Below are 14020 nucleotides of genomic sequence, written 5' to 3'. Positions count from 1 at the left end.
GTGAACAGGGAAGGTGGGAACAGGGACTCCAAGAGAGCACGAAGAGCTTCATCAGGGAGCTCGAAAGGTTATCATCTGGAATAAAGAGGACTCCAGAACTGGGGGAATGCTGTCAGGAGATAGGACACATGAGTGTGGGCTCAGATGCTCTTTCCTTGCACCGGGGCTATTTCAACCACAAAGTGGTCCTTACTCCTGGGTGTATGCAAAGTGCTGTTCACCCTCTGATACCTGAGGTTAGTGGGGGTCATCTGGTTTGAAAAATGACCATAAAAAACTATATGAGACATTTTTAGTTTGTGTTTTTAGGACATGCTGCGGATTTTGTAACACTGTCACGTTAGCTTTCTCTGAGCCTCAGTATATCCGAGTGCTAATCAAGGTATTGGTTCCAGTCTGATCTTCTGCAATTCATGGATCTTGCTTGCCTTGAAGATATTTATTTCACAATTATTTGATACAATGCTAGGTAGTACACATGAAAATCTAGATCTGGACTCTGCCACTTAGCAGGTGAGTGAGACTTTAGGTCGGTAGATGAATCCCACTTACTCATCTACAAAATGGGAATAATCAAGCCTACCTCACAATATTATTGTAAGGGTTCAATGAGATTCCACAGGCAGAGTGCATAGCACAGTGCTTGTCACACAGTAGGGCTCCAATTAATATTACTTGCCCTCCCCTTACCCTTCTCTCCCACCTTGTTGCTGGTGTGATTCTGATCATGTTTGACTCAGCTGCTGCAAACCCTGTCAGTCAGACTGACTAGATTTGAAAAAAAGAATTGATATTTTGATTGCTCGAGGAAATTAGAAATGGCTATGATGGGGCTTCCCTGGTGGCGCAGTGGTTGAGAGTCCGCCTGCCGATGCAGGGGACATGGGTTCGTGCCCCGGTCCGGGAAGATCCCACATGCCGTGGAGCCTGCGCATCCGGAGCCTGTGCTCCGCAACGGGAGAGGCCACAACAGTGAGAGGCCCGCGTACCACAAAAAAAAAAAAAAAAAAAGAAAAGAAATGGCTATGATGAAATCATTTTTTACCATTAAAGGAGTAGCAGGAGTATATATGAAGAAGAAAAAAAATGTATAATTTTGTTTGAGAACCCAAGAAGACACAAGGGTAGTGGTGCTGAAATAGTCTTCCAAGCTGCTGTGAAACGTCTAGATCACAGCACTTTGCAATAACCACTTAGAAAAATATTTATCAAAGCTAAACATACACATACCCTGTGACTGAATTCTTTTACTCCTGGCTGTATACCCAACAGATATGAGCGCCTATGTCTACTAGAAGACATGCACAGGAATGTTCATAGCAGCTTTATTCATAACAGCCCCAACCTGAAAACAGCCCATATGCTCATCAATAGTAGAATGGGTAGATAGTTTGTGGTATTTTCACAAAACGGAATACTACACAGCAAGAAAAAGAATGACCTAATGATACACACAATCTCATGTATAAATCTCCTAGATGTGACGTTGAATGAAAGAAGTCAGTCATAAAAAATAGTTACATATTGTATGTGGTGACTGGAAACGGGCACACAGTTTTTGCAACTCCTCTCAAGAGGAAACAGTCTATTTATTCCTCCCTTGAATATCAGTTGCTGTTATGACTTGCTTTGACCCACAGACTGTGAGGGAAGTGACACTGTGTGACTTCTCAGCACTGAGCCGCAGAGGCTCGCAGCTCTCACCCTCTTGGAACGTGGATGCCCCGTGATAAAGCCCAGGATGCCCTGCTGGACACGTGTAATCCAACTGACGGTCAACAAAAACCAGCAGACATTTATTTGGGACCTGTTAGATCACAAAACACCAAACTGGGTTGCCAGATGACTGCAGCCATATGCATGACCCAAGGTGGAACAAACAGAAGAACTGCCCAGCTGAGCCTAAGCCAGAGTGGCGACAAAGAATTATGAGCAAGTAGAATGGTGGTTGTTTTAAACAATTAAGATTTGGGGTGGTTTGTTATACAGCAAAGATAACCAATACAGTGTATTATTTTATTTATCTGAGGTTCAAAAACAGGCTAATCTATAGTGCTAGAGGTCAGAGTAGCAGTTATCTTTGGTGGGGACTGACTGGAAGGGGGCATGAAGAACACTTCTGGAAACGCTTTCTTTATTGAGCTGGTTTATAGTCATTAAAAAAATTCATCGAATCAGATACTTGAGCACTAGAGATTGGTGCACTTTACTATATGTAAATTATACCTTAATTAAAACACACACACAGGGCATATGATCTAGAATCTCGAGAGAAACAGGTGCTGCACTATGTGGATGAGACAGCAAGCAGGCATGTAGAGTCAGCAAAACACTAGACTGACAGACCGTTGAAGATGGAGGCCATTCATTCAAAATATACTACTACCCACCTACTTTGGACCAAGCACCGTGCTTGAATAAAACACAGTATGACCTTGCAAAATTGTACGTGCTGAGACAGACCAATGCAGACAAAGGCCAGAACTAAATGCTATTATTTTCCCATGACAAATGGGCAACTGAGGACATAAAATGTAATTAAAAACTGGATTATAAATCCCATCATGGACTTTGAGAGAGAAACTGAGTAAGTACTACTTATTAAGGTTCAGATCCATCAGCAGACCTACAGAACTGTATATCTTTCATTTTGTGTAACATAGCATGTATTTATGAGACTTGAAGATACCATTGACTTTAGGAACTGCCAAAATAGAAGGTGCTGCCCCTCTCTTGGTTAGATCATATTTTAAAATTAAAGTATTAAGTATTAATACTTTTGTCAGTGGGCTTGACATTACAGTGTACCAGAGCAGAGAGTAGCTGAACAGTTTCATTCACCCTTCATTCACTATAAATGCAATGTTTCTAGAAAATATGTCACCACAGTCAGCTTCTACCAAAGGTAGAATTGTTCAGTGAGCTGAATGAATGCCGAGAATGAAGGCAACACAGAGCAGGACTGCGAGGTGGAGAGCCGGCGTCTGATGGCGTCGTTTGAGCCCTTGCTCTAGCTGTACCTGAAGCATAAACACTTTTCCTTTATTATTTATTTATTGTTATAGCAGTTTGGGTCTGGCTTTTTGTCACTTGGAAGAATCCTAACCAATAGGGTCAGCTGGACTGGCCCTTCCACCTCCTGCCCTTCCTCGGCTGTTAGCTAAATCCTTACTACCCCTACTAGGCACAAAACTATCTGGGCTTATCTTCTTTCTTTCAGGCAACTTTATACAGAGTAAAGGTGTGGTCGATGAAAGTAGTGGCCAAAAGGTGAAAAAATGGCAACAGTGGCAGGGTCTGGAGTTTTTCTTGTTTGCAAATAGGGATTCTAGCTGTCATCTTGTCAATCACCTAAATGAGTGGTGACCAGCAGTGCCATAGTTGCTTCTATGTGGATATAGCCTTACTACACACACATATATCAAAGCTGAAGTTTGAACAAACAGTGAATAACTTTTTTTATTAACCTTTTAATCATTTAGTTAATTAACCTGTTAACGTTGTGAATTGTAACTATATTTTCTGAAATATTTAGAATTATTACTATTTATCAAGAGGTATGCTTTAGTTTATTACATGTTGCTTGTATATTTAATTTATTACTTTGTAGTAGACCCTTATATATGTGAGCTGCATATATTTTAATTCAAGGAAAATTTATGTTAGTCACTGGGAGTGACAGGAGAGGAATAAGACATGGCCTCTATCCTTAGGGAATTTATAATTTAGTCAGAAAGACAGATATATAAACTGTTTGTGGAAATCAGTCTGGACATGGTGTCATTGTCATCTAGCAGTAATATATATATAGTCTGTTGTTTGAACGTATATGTAAATAGGAGTAGAGAGTTCAAAACTAGACAGGCAGGGAGAATCTGTGATTTTCTCATATGCTGTTTTACAATCTCTTTCCTTTCCTGTCTCCCAAACTGCAAGGTGAGCACCCAACATCTTACTCAGCTTGTATTCCAGACCTTTCCATAGTGCCTGGATTAAGAAGTGTTTTGTCGAATTGCATTAATATTGTAGCTGCATCCTTGGTTCATTTAACTTTATAAATACGTCCCATATCCATCTCACTTGACCCCTGGCTGCCTTTCTATAGTTCAGAGGAAACAAGTAGATTCCTATATCCTGCCTTTTGCTTTTAACATATACTGGGCGTCAGGCCAACCAATGGCCAGGTGGACAGGCAGACAGGAGTCTAGAAAGTTTATCCAAAAGGTCAAGGAAAGGTGGATGGCCTTGGGTTTAGCCAGGCATGAGAAAAAAGGTGGGCCTAATTTGACAAGTCAAGGGTCTGGGCAGGCAGCCAAGGCAGCTCTAGGAACAGAGTCAGAGGAAAGGACAGGGTGGGGGCCAGGTGAACTGTGATTAATTCTCATGCAAAGCTCTAGCCCAGTCAAGAGCTTACTCCTTTGAGAGTAAGACCCAATCTTAGGATATGGGAAATGCAGAGAGCTCTTGAGTGAAACTGGCTGACTGTGCAGTGAAGTTCCAAGATGAATCTTAACGGGACCTCATTCTGTATTTTTCATACTGACAGCCGGATCTCATTCATGTGAACAAAGGATTACCCTTCACAGTACTTCTATAAACAGCATTTTAATTAATGAAATCACAAGTAACTATTTCCTGTTTATGTGCATTAAACAAAGTTTGCTCATAACTTTTATTTTAAGCCTAAATCCACTCATAGCTGGATGCAAACTACGTATGCATGTGTCTTTACAGGAATACCTCCTCCACTCCCCCGCTCCCCTCACCACCACCACCACCCCCGCCCCACGCACAGAGCTAGAGAGAAAATATCGAAATTTCTTCAGTTCATTGGGTTAGGATCTGAAAATGTAGAGCCATGCACACTAATACTTTGAATCTTAGCTTATGGAAATGAAAATAGGATTCCTATCAGGAACACTGAATCCACTTGGTCCACATATATGTTGGGAGGCTCTGGGTCAGACTGAGAAGTGTGTGGGAACTGTTCAATATTAACCCTTGGAATTTATAGTTCACATCTCTGAACCTGATATTAAATTCCCTGAATCAGAGTTTTACATTGTGCTGTGATGGATTGGGTTTATCCTTCTGCCTTAAACAACTGAAAAGGGGGGGAGGGCAAAAATACGTGAAACAATTGTGTTTAGTTATTTAAAAATAGTACAGGACAATGATCTCTGAGAAAAGGGAAACAAATGAAGTGAACCCTGTGATTGGCCCTGCTCACTGCCTGGTGAGTGTTTCCAGACTGCAGTGCAATCTTCCCTGAGATGAGGAGAAAAAGTTTGTAGCTTGAGGAGGCCAAGGTGACTAGAATTCACAGGGCACAGTGCCAGAGAGTAGAGAGCTACAGAGAGAGACAGAAAATGCTCTGCAGATATTCAGAGGGTACCCTCAAGTCTTTAGCTGAGTACTAATCAGTGCATGTGTGTGAGGAAGATTCTGAGGCCAGGAAAAGAATCAGTGGAAAGAAGTAGGTAGAACGATCCCCAGGGCTCACACAGAGCAAGGAGTAGTTCATCTTCCCACCATTCAAAATGGAAAGACCTCTTAACACAATACATGCGGGAGAGTGCTCAGAAAGGTATTTCCTTAGTTGTGGGGTCAAGCCCTCCACTAAATGTTATTGTGGATCTGCCTGACAAACATTAAAAGCAGACCTTAAAAGGATCACCTGTTTCTAAGTAACTTAACTTTCCCAGAACAATGTTGCAGAATATTTAAAGGAATACAACAACAAAAATCCATCACTCCACAATCAAAATTCACAATGGTTAGCCCTAATAAAAAATGAGTAGACATACAAACAAATGGGAAAATGCATAATATAAGAAGGAGAAAAGTCAGTCAATAGAGACAGATCCAAAAATGACATGATCAAAAGATTAATAGCAAGAACATTAAAAGAGCTGTTAGAAATATGCTTCATATGTTCAAGAAAATAGAGGAACACATGAGCATGATAAGGAGAGACATGGAAGGAATCAAAAAGATCCATATCAAACTTCAAGAGATGGAGAGATATACCATGTTGTTGGATTGGAAGAATCAACCTTATGAAAATGACTATACTACCCAAAGCACTCTACACATTCAATGCAATACCTATCAAACCACCAATGCCATTTTTCACAGAACTAGAGCAAAAAAGTTCACAATTTCTATGGAAACACAAAAGACCCCAAATAGCCAAAGCAATCTTGAGAAAGAAAAATGGAGCTGGAGGAATCAGGCTCCCTGACTTCAGACTATACTACAAAGCTACAGTAATCAAGACAATATGGTACTGGCACAAAAACAGAAATATAGGTCAATGGAACAGGATAGAAAGCCCAGAGATAAACCCACGCACATATGGTCACCTTATCTTTGATGAAGGAGGCAAGAATATACAATGGAGAAAAGACAGTCTCTTCAATAAGTGGTGCTGGGAAAACTGGACAGCTACATGTAGAAGAATGTGAAATTAGAACACTCCCTAACACCATACACAAAAAATAACTAAAATGGATTAAAGACTTAAATGTAAGGCCAGACACTATAAAACTCTTAGAGGAAAGCATAGGCAGAACACTCTATGACATAAATCACAGCAAGATCCGTGTTGTCCCACCTCCTAGAGAAATGGAAATAAAAACAAAAATAAACAAATGGGACCCAATGAAACTTCAAAGCTTTTGCACAGCAAAGGAAAACATAAACAAGGCGAAACGACAATGCTCAGAATGGGAGAAAATATTTGTAAATGAAGCAACTGACAAAGATTCATCTCTAAAATATACAAGCAGCTCATGCAGCTCAACATCAAAAAAACAAACAACCCAATCCAAAAACGGGCAGAAGACATGAATAGACATTTCTCCAAAGAAGATATACAGATTGCCAACGAACACATGAAAGGATGCTGAACATCACTAACCATTAGAGAAATGCAAATCAAAACTACAATTAGGTATCACCTCACACCGGTCAGAATGGCCATCATCAAAAAATCTACAAACAATAAATGCTGGAGACAGTGTGGAGAAAAGGGAACCCTCTTGCACTGTTGGTGGGAATGTAAATTGATACAGCCACTACGGAGAACAGTATGGAGGTTCCTTAAAAAACTAAAAATAGAACTACCATATGACCCAGCAATCCCACTACTGGGCATATACCCTGAGAAAACCATAATTCAAAAAGGATCATGTACCACAATGTTCATTGCAGCATTATTTACAGTAGCCAGGACATGGAAGCAACCTAAGTGTCCATTGACAGATGAATCGATAAAGAAGATGTGGCATGTATATACAATGGAATATTACTCAGCCAGAAAACGAAACGAAATTGAGTTATTTGTAGTGAGGTGGATGGACCTAGAGTCTGTCATACAGAGTAAATTAAGTCAGAAAGAGAAAAGCAAATACCATATGCTAACATATATATGCAATATATGTTTAAAAAAATGTTTCTGAAGAACCTTGGGGCAGGACAGGAATAAAGACATAGATGTAGAGAATGGACTTGAGGACACGGAGAGGGGGAAGGGTAAACTGAGACAAAGAGAGTGGCACTGACATATATACGCTACCAAATGTCAAATAGATAGCTAGTGGGAAGCAGCCACCTAGCACAGGGAGATCAGCTCGGTGCTTTGTGACCACCTAGAGGGGTGGGATAGGGAGGGTGGGAGGGAGACGCAAGAGGGAGGGGATACGGGGATATGTGTATACATATAGCTGATTCACTTTGTTATACAGCAGCAACTAACACAACAATGTAAAGCAATTATACTCCATGAGGATATTAAAGAAAAAAAGAAAAACCAGTGTTTGAGAATAAATACACCAGATGGGATTAATAGCAGATTAAATAGTACAGAAGAGAAGATTAATGAATTTGAAGGCACAGCAATAGAAACTATCCCAAATGAAACAGAGAAAGGAAAATGAGAGATAAAAAGATCAAAACAGAGCATCAGTGAGCCTTGGGAGCACATTAAGTTAACCTATACCTATTAAAGATACTGAATTAATAGTAAAAAATCTTCCCACAAAGAAACCCCAGGCCCAGATGGCTTTATTCATGAATTCTACGAAGCATTTAAGGAAAATATAGCACCAATTCTACACAAACAGCTTGGAAATTTCTTAAAAAGTTAAACATATATCTACCATATGACCTAGTCATTTTACTCCCAGGTATTTAACCAAAAGAAGGAGAAAGCATCTTTCTACACAAATACTTGTATACAAATGTTTGTGGCAACTTTACTTATAAAACTGGAAACAACCCATGGGCTCATCAATATGTAAATAGTTAAACGAATTGTGTTATATCCAGATAATAGAATACTACTGTAAAAAAGAACAAAGTATTGATATACAGAACAACATGAACAAATCTTAAAATCCTTATGCTTTAAGCTAGACAAAAAGGAATACATATTGCATGATTCCTTCCTAGATAAAGTTCTAGAAAATACAAACAAATCTGCAGTGACAGGAAGCAGATCAGTGGTTGTCTGGGGATGAGAGTGGAGGGAAGGATGGATTACAAAGGCCCACAAGGAAACTTTTGGGGGTGATGGAAATGTCTGTTATCTTGATTGTAGTGACAGTTTTGTGGGTATATACATATGTCAAAGCTCTCTCCGTCTTTGATGTGCCTCTCTTTTGCCACTGACCTGCTCAGCTGATGGGCTTTCCCATTTACCAGGGGCAGGTTTGGATCCAGGTTGAATTATGTGGAGTGTTCTGCTTAGTTTGTTGTGGTTCTTGGGACGTTGGCAGCTAGCAGCACCTCTGTGTTGGCCACCAGAGCCATGAAGAGGCTGTGCCTGTTTTGGATTTGTGCCTTGGGCTTCTTCTAGAGTAGCTCTATAAGACTGGAAGCCAACAGCTTGAGTCCAGCTGTCATTACTGCAGATTTCTTTGGAAAATGATGGAATGGGCAGCCACCCTTGAACTTTATATAATTCTCTTTTTTTGGAGCAAAAGTTTTCACTCAGTTAAAAATTAACTGCCTAGAGAAAGAGAAACATTTTGCTGTGCAACTTTCTAAAGTAAGTGTGAAATTTTTGAAATGTTTACACATAGATGGACATTAATGACCCCAAGTTATTCTTAATAGAAGTCAGCCTTAATCATAAGTGATCAGGAACGGCTAGAAAAGACATGACTGGTGAAAGTTAATTCCACTTAACCTTTCCATTTAACTACATCTTGGACTTCACAGTGAAATAGACTTCATAGTAGAAGAAGTAAGCAGAGATATCTAAGCAGGTGGATCTAGATACATTGAAGACTGATATTCCTGGAAGTGTAGAATCACTAGGACAAAAATCAAGTCCATGAAATTACCAGTGGCTTCCCCATTAGAGCATCCAGCATGGTCCTCCCCAAAGGGTCATCCCTCATCAGAGGAAAGACTTTTTCCCTTCCCTCCTTTCCTATTCTCACCTTGGTGCCTAGGTTTTGCTCTTCCACCTCTCACTCCAGTAAGTTTCTGTGATGCTGGTGGATCCAAGGGGACATTCGTGACACCAGGACTTTATCCTGTTGCTTTCCCAGAAAGCTTATAAGGACCAACCATGAGGATCTTTTCTGCTAAGCAATTTTTCTGGTCTGCAACATCCTTCTGTCAAAATATCTGTCCACCAAGGAGTTCTCCTTGCTTTCCTCTCCATAGGTTGGACCCTCCCATTGCTGAGCTCCCAGAAGACAGCAAGAAACCTAAGCGTCTTTTGTCTCTTTTCTAAAGTAAATTTGAATTATCTATCATTATCTAAGTGATTATATATTTTTTCAAATGGAAGCTTTGTTGAATTGTAATTCCTAGGTTAGTGTTTTGAAAATACAGTTGATTAAAATACTTTTAAAAATAGAAAAGTGCTTAAACGTGTAAAACTAAAAAATAATCTCAACTATAGCCCAATAAAAATTAATTAAAAAAATAATCACCCGAATCTGTCATGATACATTTTTTGGTATGTTTTGGAAAAAAAGAGTAATTTGGGGGAAGAAAAGCCAGGGAAGTAACATTTGAGACAGTGCCTGGGATTTAAGAAATGTAAATAATTATTCTTATTTAAACCACCTGTCTATAGTATCTAGTTTTACAGCTAGTGTATTAATTGGCCCTGGTCCTGGGGATGGAAAAACTCGAAAGTATTTGTATATATACAATGAGATTTAAAAAAAAAATTTCAAACTTTCGGTTAAAGTCAAATTGAGCTTTTCGTGGGCAAATGCTCTTCTCTTCTTTCTTTCTGCAGCCTGTTATTCAGGGACCACTCCCTTCTTAAAACTTCTTCACTTCTGAAGTGGTGAATCACTACTGGCTCCTCTTTTCCCACATAACCGCAAATACCATTCTCCGGTCTCTCCTTGGGAGATCTCACGATTTCTAGCTCTAGCTCTACCCTGCATCCTGACTAACATCTTCATTTTCAATTGCGTTGCAATGTCTCTTACGCTACGTCACCAGCACTTAAAATCCCAAAGGTACAAAATGTGCCTTCCTTTCCGAATGTGTGGCTGCACTTGAATTTCCTCCTTGGTCAGCATTATTATCAATTTCCCAGTCATTCTATCAAGAAATACCAGTGCCTCGCTTTATTTCCCATATCCAAGTTTTTATATTTTTAGTAATATTTAGTAATATTTTTAGTTTATGTGCAGAAGTCGCTAAAATATTTTCCTTCATTCTCATGCCCACTGGCACTTGCATAATTCAGATTCTAACATTTCCTCACCTGGATAAATTACAGTACTCTGTACTTTTTCTGCCTGCCAACGTTCTTTCTTCTATTCAAGAAATCCTTCACACCGATGCTTGCATTTTCTGTTTAGATTTTAGCTTGGTTTTTGTAGCTTATTCATTTAAACACTGTAATGGCTCATTATCGTCTGTGGAATAAAGTCCAACTTCTTTGCTAGTGTTCAAAGCCCTCCCCAATCTGACAAACCCTTCATTCAGAGTTTATTCCCCAACTCCAACCTTTCATGAATCCCTGATGCATTTTCACTTCTCATTGCCTTTCCAGTGCCTCCTTTTTCTTGTGGGTCTTCTTCCATAGCAGCTACTAAAACCCAAGCTATTTTCAAAATTGTGTGGAAATGCCCATTTTTGATGAAGGTTAACTAGATTTAATCACTTCTTACTTGCCACTGAGATAGCCATTTGCTTGCCCATCTGTTCTAGCACTCATGCTGTGCTTGGTGTAAGATATGTTTGGCTCTACAGCTGGCCTCTATATTCTTAGAAAGCAGAGACTGTCTTACACACCTTTGTAACTCTGATAGTGCTTAACAGACTGCCTTGCATAGAAAAGCAAGATTCACTATGCCACCCACAGTTAAGCACAGGTCACAAAGCGGAGGAGCACCCAAGCTATTTATCCTCTTGTTGCAAGGTGCTTAGACCCTTGTGTAAGTCTGTCTCAGGTACATAGATAGGGAGTTTGTGGATAAATACCCTGTATACTAACTGCTTACCACACCAGATTTTCTTTTAAGTATGTGAACTCTGTCAGTAAACACAACAATATTATTAACATGTTGATGAAAATGATAGTTGACAGCTCATTTATAGAGCTCTTGGAGCACTTAAAGTACACTATCTCCATTGATTCTCATGAGGCAGAAGTGGGGAAGAGCATCCCCATTTTCTAGCTGGAGAGACTGAAGCTAACATACTGGATCACACAGATAGCAAGCACCAGAAGTAGGAACCACATCCAGTTTAGGGCTCCCCTTTCCACAGCATTTGGGATGATAAATTGTTTTGGAATAGTTTTCTTAAAATTTCCCTTTGAAGAGAAGAGTTTTGTGAGGCATTCCATGAATCCTAGAAGAATGGCAATCTTCTGGGTTTTTCACTTTGTGAATCTCTGTACGTCTGGCCACCCTAACACCATATTTCTAGATCCCTGTTTTTGGTGGTGATGGGTATTACTTAACCAGTACACAGAGCCCTGTATGGCGAAAGGATTTCTTGAATCAACAGTCTTCCAAGATTTGAGTTATTTACTGTCTTAGCTTCTTGAGGCCATCAAGGGACACAGAAAAACCTTTTCTTTGTAGGTTCTATAAAAACTCAGTTCTTGGCTTTCTGAATTGCCGAAGTCCTTAATTAAAATGTTCGGAAGGGTTAGCAAGAGTTTATACATATTGTCAACTGAAGAAACCTATGTACTTTCACTGGGATTTAAAATATAACAAGGAGAGGGCTTCCCTGGTGGCGCAGTGGTTGAGAGTCCGCCTGCCAATGCAGGGGACACGGGTTCGTGCCCCGGTCCGGGAGGATTCCACATGCCGCGGAGCAGCTGGGCCCGTGAGCCATGGCCGCTGAGCCTGTGCGTCCGGAGCCTGTGCTCCGCAACGGGAGAGGCCACAGCAGTGAGAGGCCCGCGTACCGAAAAAAAAAAAAAAATATATATATATATATATATATATATAAAACAAGGAGAACATGCTTTGAAAATAAGCATAGAGAAGCTTGTAGAATAGACTCATCTGGTTGTTAGTGACAGAAACCCATCTCAATTACAGGTTTATGAAATTGGAAAGTCGAAGAGTAGAGCAGCATTTAGTCACTGTGCAGGTGCAGATAATGTCATCCATCGAGAGTCTGTCTTTTTCCAGCTCTCAGCTCCACGTTCTCCTGCACTGGCTCATTCCTGACCTGGTTCTCGCCCTAAGCTGAATGTGGTTACCATCAACACAGGCCTACAACCTACCAGAGCAGCACACTAACAGAAAGAGAGCATCTCTCTCATAATAGTTCCAGCAAAAGTCTTGGGAATATATTTTTTTGGTGCAGAGTGGATCACATGCCCATCCCCAAAGCAGTTACTATGGACAGCAGGATGGAGTGCTCGGACTCGCCAGGTTTGGATCATATGCCCATCTGTGGACTGAGGTTGGAGTCAACTTTAGTGTAGCCTGATGGACTACGCTGTGAGAAGGGGAGAGACAGTTTCCAAAGAGAACATCAGGGAAATGGCAGAAAGGGAAATGGACTCTGGACAGGAAAAAGGAGTACTGTAACTTCTTAGTTATCAACTCCTATAATAGAAAATATGATAAGTTAGTGAAGGCCTAAATTTTAATAATACTAATAGAGAAATGTTTATTTAAAAAATTAGTGTCATAAGTAAAACTACAAACTTTTTTTTTAGGTGCATTGGGTCTTCGTTGCAGTGCACGGGCTTCTCACTGCGGTGGCTTCTCTTGTTGCAGAGCATGGGCTCTAGGTGCACTGGCTTCAGTAGTTGTAGCATGTGGGCTCAGTAGTTGTGGCTCGTGGGCCCTAGAGCGTAGGCTCAGTAGTTGTGGTGCACGGGCTTAGTTGCTCCGTGGCATGTGGCATCTTTCCGGACCAGGGATCGAACCCGTGTCTCCTGAATCGGCAGGTGGACTCTTAACCACTGTGCCACCAGGGAAGTCCCTGTTGGAAGATTTTTAATCACAGTTTCAATTCATTACTTGTGAGTGGTCTGTTTATATTTTTTCTAATTCTTCCTGGTTCAGTCTTGGAAAGTTGTGCCTTTCCAGGAATTTGTCCATTTCTTCCAGGTTGTCTATTTTATTGGCATAGAGTTGCTTGTAGTGGTCTCTTTTGATCCTTTGTATTTCTGCGGTGTCAGTTGTAATCTCTCCTTTTTCATTTCTAATTTTATTGATTTGAGTCCTCTCCCTCTTTTTCTTGATGAGTCTGGCTAAAGGTTTATCAATTTTATTTATCTTCTCAAAGAACCAGGTTTTAGTTTTATTGATCTTTGCTCTTATTTTCTTCGTTTTTATTTCATTTATTTCTCTTCTGATCTTTATGATTTCTTCCTTTCTAACTTTAGGGTTTTTTTTGTTGCTGTTGTTGTTGTTCTTCTTCTTTCTCTAGTAGCTTTAGGTGTAAGGTTAGATTGTTTATTTGAGATTTTTCTTGTTTCTTGAAGTGAGATTAAATTGCTGTAAACTTCCTTCTTAGAACTGCTTTCACTGCATCCAGTAGGTTTTGGGTTGTCATGTTT

Source organism: Pseudorca crassidens, chromosome 4, assembly GCF_039906515.1.
Source record: "Pseudorca crassidens isolate mPseCra1 chromosome 4, mPseCra1.hap1, whole genome shotgun sequence".
Taxonomy (NCBI): Eukaryota; Metazoa; Chordata; class Mammalia; order Artiodactyla; family Delphinidae; genus Pseudorca; species Pseudorca crassidens.
This window is presented reverse-complemented; position numbering follows the sequence as displayed.